The sequence below is a fragment of the Rattus rattus genome, chromosome 6 (assembly GCF_011064425.1).
Source record: "Rattus rattus isolate New Zealand chromosome 6, Rrattus_CSIRO_v1, whole genome shotgun sequence".
Taxonomy (NCBI): domain Eukaryota; kingdom Metazoa; phylum Chordata; class Mammalia; order Rodentia; family Muridae; genus Rattus; species Rattus rattus.
The window spans coordinates 144,976,879-144,984,571 of NC_046159.1; positions in this window are offsets into that span (position 1 = coordinate 144,976,879).

Here is a 7,693-nt window from a genome sequence, read left to right on the forward strand (position 1 = left end):
TTCTTTTCTGGTCCAATCTATTTGGAGTTCTGTAGGTTTCTTGTATGCCTATGGGTATCTCTTTTTTTAGGTTAGGGAAGTTTTCTTCTATGATTTTGTTGAAGATATTTACTGGTCCTTTGAGCTGGGAGTCTTCACTCTCTTCTATACCTATTATCCTTAGGTTTGATCTTCTCATTGAGTCCTGGATTTCCTGTATGTTTTGGACCAGTAGCTTTTTCTGCTTTACATTATCTTTGACAGTTGAGTCAATGATTTCTATGGAATCTTCTGCTCCTGAGATTCTCTCTTCCATCTCTTGTATTCTGTTGGTGAAGCTTGTATCTACAGCTCCTTGTCTCTTCTTTTGGTTTTCTATATCCAGGGTTGTTTCCATGTGTTCTTTCTTGATTGCTTCTATTTCCATTTTTAATTCCTTCAACTGTTTGATTGTGTTTTCCTTGAATTCTTTCAGGGATTTTTGTGACTCCTCTCTATGGGCTTCTACTTGTTTATTTATGATTTCCTGGAATTCTTTCAGGGATTTTTGTGACTCCTCTCTATGGGCTTCTACTTGTTTAATTATGATTTCCTGGAATTCTTTCAGGGATTTTTGCGATTCCTCTCTGTAGGCTTCTACTTGTTCTCTAAGGGAGTTCTTCACATCTTTCTTGAAGTCCTCCAGCATCATGATCAAATATGATTTTGAAACTAGATCTTGCTTTTCTGGTGTGTTTGGTTATTCCATGTTTGCTTTGGTGGGAGAGTTGGGCTCCGATGATGCCATGTAGTCTTGGTTTCTGTTGCTTGGGTTCCTGCACTTGCCTCTCGCCATCAGATTATCTCTAGTGTTTCTTTGTTCTGCTATTTCTGACAGTGGCTAGACTGTCCTATAAGCCTGTGTGTCAGGAGTGCTGTAGACCTGTTTTCCTGTTTTCTTTCAGCCAGTTATGGGGACAGAGTGTTCTGCTTTCGGGCGTGTAGTTTTTCCTCTCTACAGGTCTTCAGCTGTTCCTGCGGGCCTGTGTCTTGGGTTCACCAGGCAGGTCACTTGCAGCAGAAAAGTTGGTCTTACCTGTGGTCCCGAGGCTCAAGTTTGCTCGTGGGGTGCTGCCTACGACCTCTCCACGACTGCAGCAACCAGGAAGATCTGTGCCGCTCTTTCTGGGAGCCTCCGTGCACCAGGGTTCCAGATGGCGTTTGGTGTTTTCCTCTGGCGTCCGAGATGTGTGCAGAGTGCAGTCTCTTCTGGTTTCCCAGGCGTGTCTGCCTCTCTGAAGGTTTAGCTCTCCCTCCCACGGGATTTGGGTGCAGAGAACTGTTTATCCGGTCTGTTCCTTCAGGTTCCGGCGGTGTCTCAGGCGCAGGGGTCCTGCCGCTCCTGGGCCCTCCCCCACGGGAACCCAGAGGCCTTATACAGTTTCCTCTTGGGCCAGGGATGTGGGCAGGGGTGGGCAGTGTTGGTGGTCTCTTCCGCTCTGCAGCCTCAGGAGTGCCCACCTGACCAGGCGGTGAGGTCTCTCTCCCACGGGGTCTGGGAGCAGAGAGCTGCTGCGGGCCGGGATCCGAGGGTTTGGGACTCCCGGTAAACACAGGAAGTGCCGGGTCCTAGAGGAATTTTGCCTCTGTGTGTCCTGAGTTCACCAGGCAGGTCTCTTGCAGCAGAAAAGTTGTTCTTACCTGTGGTCCCGAGGCTCAAGTTTGCTCGTGGGGTGCTGCCTAGGAGCTCTCCGCTGTGGCAGCAAGCAGGAAGATCTGCGCCGCCCTTTCCAGGAGCTTCCGTGCACCAGCGTTCCAGATGGCTTTTGGTGTTTTCCTCTGGCATCAATAATGTGTGCAGAGTGCAGTCTCTTCTGGTTTCCCAGGCGTGTCTGCCTCTCTGTAGGTTTAGCTCTCCCTCCCACGGGATTTCGAGATTTTCTCTTTTATCTTTTGTATTCTGTTGGTGATGCTTAGAGCTGTAATTCCTAACCTCTTTCCTAGGTTTTTCATTTCCAAGTTTGCCTCCATTTGTGTTTTCTTTATTGTTTTTACTTCCACATTTAGGTCTTAGACCACATTATTCAATTCCTCTACCTGTTTCATTGTGTTTTCCTGTATTTCTTTAAGGGATTTATTTGTTTCCTGTTTAAAGGCTTCTGCCTGTTTACCTGTGTTTTCCTGTATTTCTTTCAGTGAGTTATTTATATCCTCCTTAAAGGACTCTGTTGTCTTCATGAGATAGGATTTTAGGTCTGTTTCCTTATTTTCAGGTCTGTTGGTGTATTCAGGTCTTGTTGTGGTAGAAGAACTGAGTTCTGATGATGCTTATGCATATTGGCTTCTGTTGCTTATGGCCTTGTGCTTGCCACTTGCCATCTGGTTATCCCTAGTGTTTGCTGGTCTGGGTGACTCTGGAGTTTGCCTTTGTTGTCCCTGGGTTGCTTCAGGTCTCCTGGTAGGCCTGTGGCCCTGGTTATAGCAGACCTCCTGTGGGGCCTTCCAAGTAGAGGGTCTTCAGAGGGGCAGAGAAGCTGCTAATTTGTTGCCTTGACTGCAGCAGATCTCCTGAGAGGCCTTCAGACTTCTGGATCTTCAGAGGCACAGTCAAGCTATTGTCTTGTGTGAAGTTGTTCTCCTGGGGGACCTACAAACTATGGTTTCTGTTTCCCTGTATGCAGCAGAACTACAGGGAGGCTTTCAGTCTGTTGGGTCAGTTGTATATGAGCCTCCGGAGGTCCTGAGAATGTGGTATCCGTTGCCTAGTTGCCCTGTGTAATGGGAAATTCCTGGGATACGGTCAAGCTGTGGTGTCTTCAGGGGAGCAGACTAGCTAGCAGTCTGTCCCAGCAGAAAGGACCAGCAGGAAGGGGAATTATTAACTATTAATGACTTTTTAAAAAATAAACACAATTCTCATCTTTTGTAACTCCATGAAATGACACGTCCCATGAGACTTGAGGTTAGCAGTTAGAATGGGAAGCAGGTGTAGTTACTCAGCTTGTGGACTAAAACAAGTAGTTTCCACCCCATGTGATAGTGTTCAAAGTATGTCCTCTGGATTACATGAGGATTATTCTATAGAATTCAACTATATTATCTTCTTAATTCTGAGAAATTACATTGTGGTGGTCAGAGACTTTTACAGTTTATTCTTGAGATTACTGGTGGTAAGCCTTTCTGTTTCTCTTTCTGTTTTAAAAGGGAGGATTAATTGGCAGTAAGTGTTACTCCTGCCTGCTGAAAGCATACTTACCAAGTAGTAGGGCCATGATCCTACACTACTGCTTAGGTGTGTGCTTCTCTCTGCAGACATTTTCTGAGTTCAGTACTGTCACATAAAGAGCTATGATATATAAGTATTTTCAGGGTGTCTGGGAGCCACTCTTCCTTATTCAACAAGGAACAGCCAGAAAAATACTAAACCAAGTGAATCTGCCTTTGGCTAGAACACACTTCAAGGTCCAAGAAGAGGGTCTAATTGTTATGCAAATAAAAGCTTTGAAAAAGAAACAGCAGCTGCTTGGTTAAAATTAGAATTTCACTTGATTTGTATCCTATTAAAGGCCAGACAAGTTTATGCAAAAAATGTAATGAACTTTTTCCTGTGATAAAACTTGTAGATATGTTGCTATCTTATTATCGACCTTCAAGTCCTAGAGGTGCTGTTATTGCCCCTACCACAGTTACAAGCTGTACTTGCCTGATGATTGTTTAAAACAAACAAGATTTCTTGATTTCTATTAAATATAGGGGAAGCAATGTGAAAGGAATTAAGAGCTAAAAGAATATTGAAAGCAAAGATATTTCTTATAACAACAATAATGTCTATACACAAAGGAAGAGTGTACATATTTTCTGTTTTGGAAGAGTTTAGTATTAGCTACATGCTACTTTTTGTTTCTGTGGTATTTATCACCTCCTCTGTAAAAAAAATCATATAAAATGTAAAATATTCATAATAGCTCTACCAAAGAATTAAAAAAGATTCCAAGTTAATTTGCGTTTGTCTGAATCTATAGTGTGATTAAATTAATATTTTCCATGACTTGGGAGTTCTTACAGCTTTAGGAAATCTTGGAAATTATGTTCAGAAAAATGAGAAATTTTACATGTAGAGCTTTCCATTCAATTTAATAAATATTTGCATGGTCTGAATGATGTACCTAGCAGTACTTCCCAGGATTATCCTTTCCTCAGCATTTCCTAAAAATGTCTACATAGAGTTATTAGAGGCTCGAAATTGATTTAGGAATTTTTTATTTAGCACATTAGATGTTGACATATTGGTTGAAATGCTGTCAAATTCATTAAACAAGCATTTTAATAATACTCCATGATGCTCGTAGACTTTAAAACAAGATCTTAGGATAGTATTTTAGAAATAGGCTTAAGTGTATTAAATTATGCTCTCTAAGGTAAGTAGGTACATTCAGGATGAATTCATTACAAATGACTTTATGTTTAAAATGATTCTTTATTTCTACTTTTTAGATATACTAACAAGTAGATTTAAGAACTAGGAAAGTTGTTCTCTCTTTCTCTCTCTCTCTCTCTCTCTCTCTCTCTCTCTCTCTCTCTCTCTCTCATTCTCCGTAAGTCCTTAGTCTTTCCAAGAATGAGGGAAGCTATATGGCCTTGTTTTTTGTTTGGGTTTCATGGAAAACTAGCTTCATTGGAAAACCAGCAGGTCTAGGCCATTTCATTCTGGAGTACTGTTTCAGAGTATCTATGAGTATTGGCATTTAAAACTTCTGTGAAACTTTATGATGGTGTAGATTATTTCCCTTTAAAAAATTAACAATTTTCATTGACTTAATATTAACTCAAAGTAATGTTTTATTATAAATTCTATTCCTGGTCTACCAAACATAATATTTACAGTTTTAAAATTCTTCTTCTGTAATTCTAAATAATATAGAGTCACCTGGTACAGTCATATGAGCCATCTCCTTCAAAAGGTTCAACCAACTACAGATGTAACTATTAGGAAAATCACTTTACCTGTAACTATTTTCCCAGACAAATCTCTTAGTTTCACTCTCCCTTCCATGTAATCTAGCTGTCTGCAGCCTGACACATACTTGTTGAAACTGTATTTTCATAATTTCCCTTGGAATTTTGTTCTTTATGAGATCTTCACCCTGATTCTTGAAAGCCATCTTCTATTTTTTTAATCTACTCCTTTTTAGTCCTATACCTCTATGGGTATCTTCTGTAACAGTGTCCATAGATAATAAATATATAATGAGATATGGTTTTTGAAATCTTGGATCTCCAAAATAAGTGAATTCATTTTCCTAGTTGAATCATTATTTGTTTTTTACAATGTAGGGCTTTTAAAATCTTTTCTTTATTGAAATACTACTGTGTAGCATGCACCATTCTCAAAACTGAGTGTATGAGGATGGGTTGGGGAAAATGAAAATGCCCATATATATTTTTATATAAAAAATATAGATAATCAATAACATGACATTGTTGTATAGATATTTTACAGATATATACATATATATGGTGTGTATGCAACAATATGTGTATACATATACATACATGATAATGTAAATCATACGCAAGGAAAGGTATGATTTTGGAATGTTATTGGTTATAGAAATTAGCAGGTGGTCTGGGATACTGAAGCAGGGATATAAAATTACAAAGAAAACGAGTCATGTTTATTTTTTGTGGGGAAAACACTCAAAACCTGCTGGGACCTTGATATTGGTGATTTGAAGTTTACCCTTCAATACAGCTTAGACTGAGCACTCTCACCTCAGTTCCCTTTCCTAGAGGTTAATGACAGACAGGTGGACACAAATTTTTATACTGAAAACAATCTTTTCTCAGAAATTTAAAACAGCTACTAGAAAGTCTAAGTTCTAGGGAGTAGGAGAAAGCAAATAGAAGTCATCTATTGACTGATTTTATCATTTCTTCTGAGGATGACGTGACAGCTGGGTCATGTGAACCTCACCAGAGAAAGCCTGGAACCTCAGTCTAGAGCATATATCATCTTCTCTCCCATTTTGCTATGCACAGTCAATGAGTCTTGCTTCTCTGTCCTTCTACATGGCATTCCCTATCTTCTCTGTGCAGACACAGGGAAAGTCCCATACTTCCTCCACAGCTTTTTAGCCCAACCAGAAAGTTGTGTCATTTCACTGCGCATCTTATTTAGGGCCTCAGCCCCATGCTCTGAAGCTGGGCTTTCTGAGTGATGTATTGAAGTCACATTTCTAAGGAAAATGGAAACTTTCCTTGGATACCATGGGCTTTCTGAGTGATGTATTGAAGTCACATTTCTAAGGAAAATGGAAACTTTCCTTGGATACCATGTGAGCTATTGACATGGAAGACTTCATAGCTTCAACTGTGGTTTTTATTACATTTATTTATCTTTAGGTTTGGTTAATTGCTGTGATAAACCTAAGTGTTGTGATCCTCAGTGTAGTATCAGAATCAATGAGAGTTGAGACCCAACGTGATTTCATGTTTGAAAATATACCTGACCATATTGGTCACGTGTATTATATTGATACATTATTGTGATTAAGATCGAAATAAAAATGTTGTTTTTACCCATTGTGTGAATATTATAGAAACTTGTCACCAAAATAAAACAATGTCATACCCATCACTCCTGAAAGTTTCTTCTTGACGTATTGTCATTTGTCTCCTTGCCACCACAGCTTGAGTTCCCTACTCTTCTGAACTGTGAGTAACACTAGAAGCATGGAGAGGAAAGAAATAGTTCTTTAAAATACTTCTTTAAAAATTTGCACCTTTTCTGTATATTTGAGGGAAAATATAAGTTACGGTAAGTCTGACAATCTGAAAATAGATGATTAGCAATAGGAATAAGGTCATTAGGTGTGATGGGGCGAGACAGTAAGAGGTTTCTTCAGCTTGTTCTCTTGCTGAGGCCATTTCATCTTTACAATTTGACCTCCTTGATGGAGAAGTCCATGGAAAACTTTTAAGAATTTAGGAACCTGTGTTCACGATGCCCCAGCTAACTTTGCTTCTGTTAAAATGCTCACTTGCACAAAACTTCTCCATACGACTATCAAATAAGACAGCAAGATGTTGTTTTTGCCTTTAAAAGCCCCTTATTCTGCACACTCAGTGGTGCACTTGGGTCATGAATACCTGAGTGTATTCCAGTCACCTGGAATGAAGACTTGCAGGAGGGTATAAACTGGATCTGAGTGGTCCTCTCTGGGCCTTGATAAGATTGTACAGAGACTAGAAGATTCAAGAAATAAACCTAGGTTAGGAGACTGAGGGATTAAGCCTCAGCAACAACAATTATATAAGGAGAATAAAAGTTACTTTTACAGGGAGACATCTCTGCTGTGCACTGACTGCTCAGTCAGCCTATAGTATAGGCTCCAATAAAGCTTTACCAAAGGAGTTTTATTGTATGTAGAGTGAAGTGAGCTAGTTCCAGAACAGATAATACCAGCAGCTGCAAGTCCCCAGCTGCCAGTCCCTACCAGCTATATGGCAGGTGATATGTTCCTAGGAGTGGGCAACGGCAGAGACTGACAGGGCCAAGAGAGCAGAACTGCTAAGTAGCTGCAGGCCACCAGTGCTGGCTGGCAGAGTTTCAGTAGCATTGGCTGCCAAGAGGCCACCAAGAGTAATTGGGAGCTGAGTTGCTGGCACTCAGTGAGCTGAAGGTCACTGCCACTCCACATTTGAGGATGTTTACAAGGGGGCTATACTTTCCTTA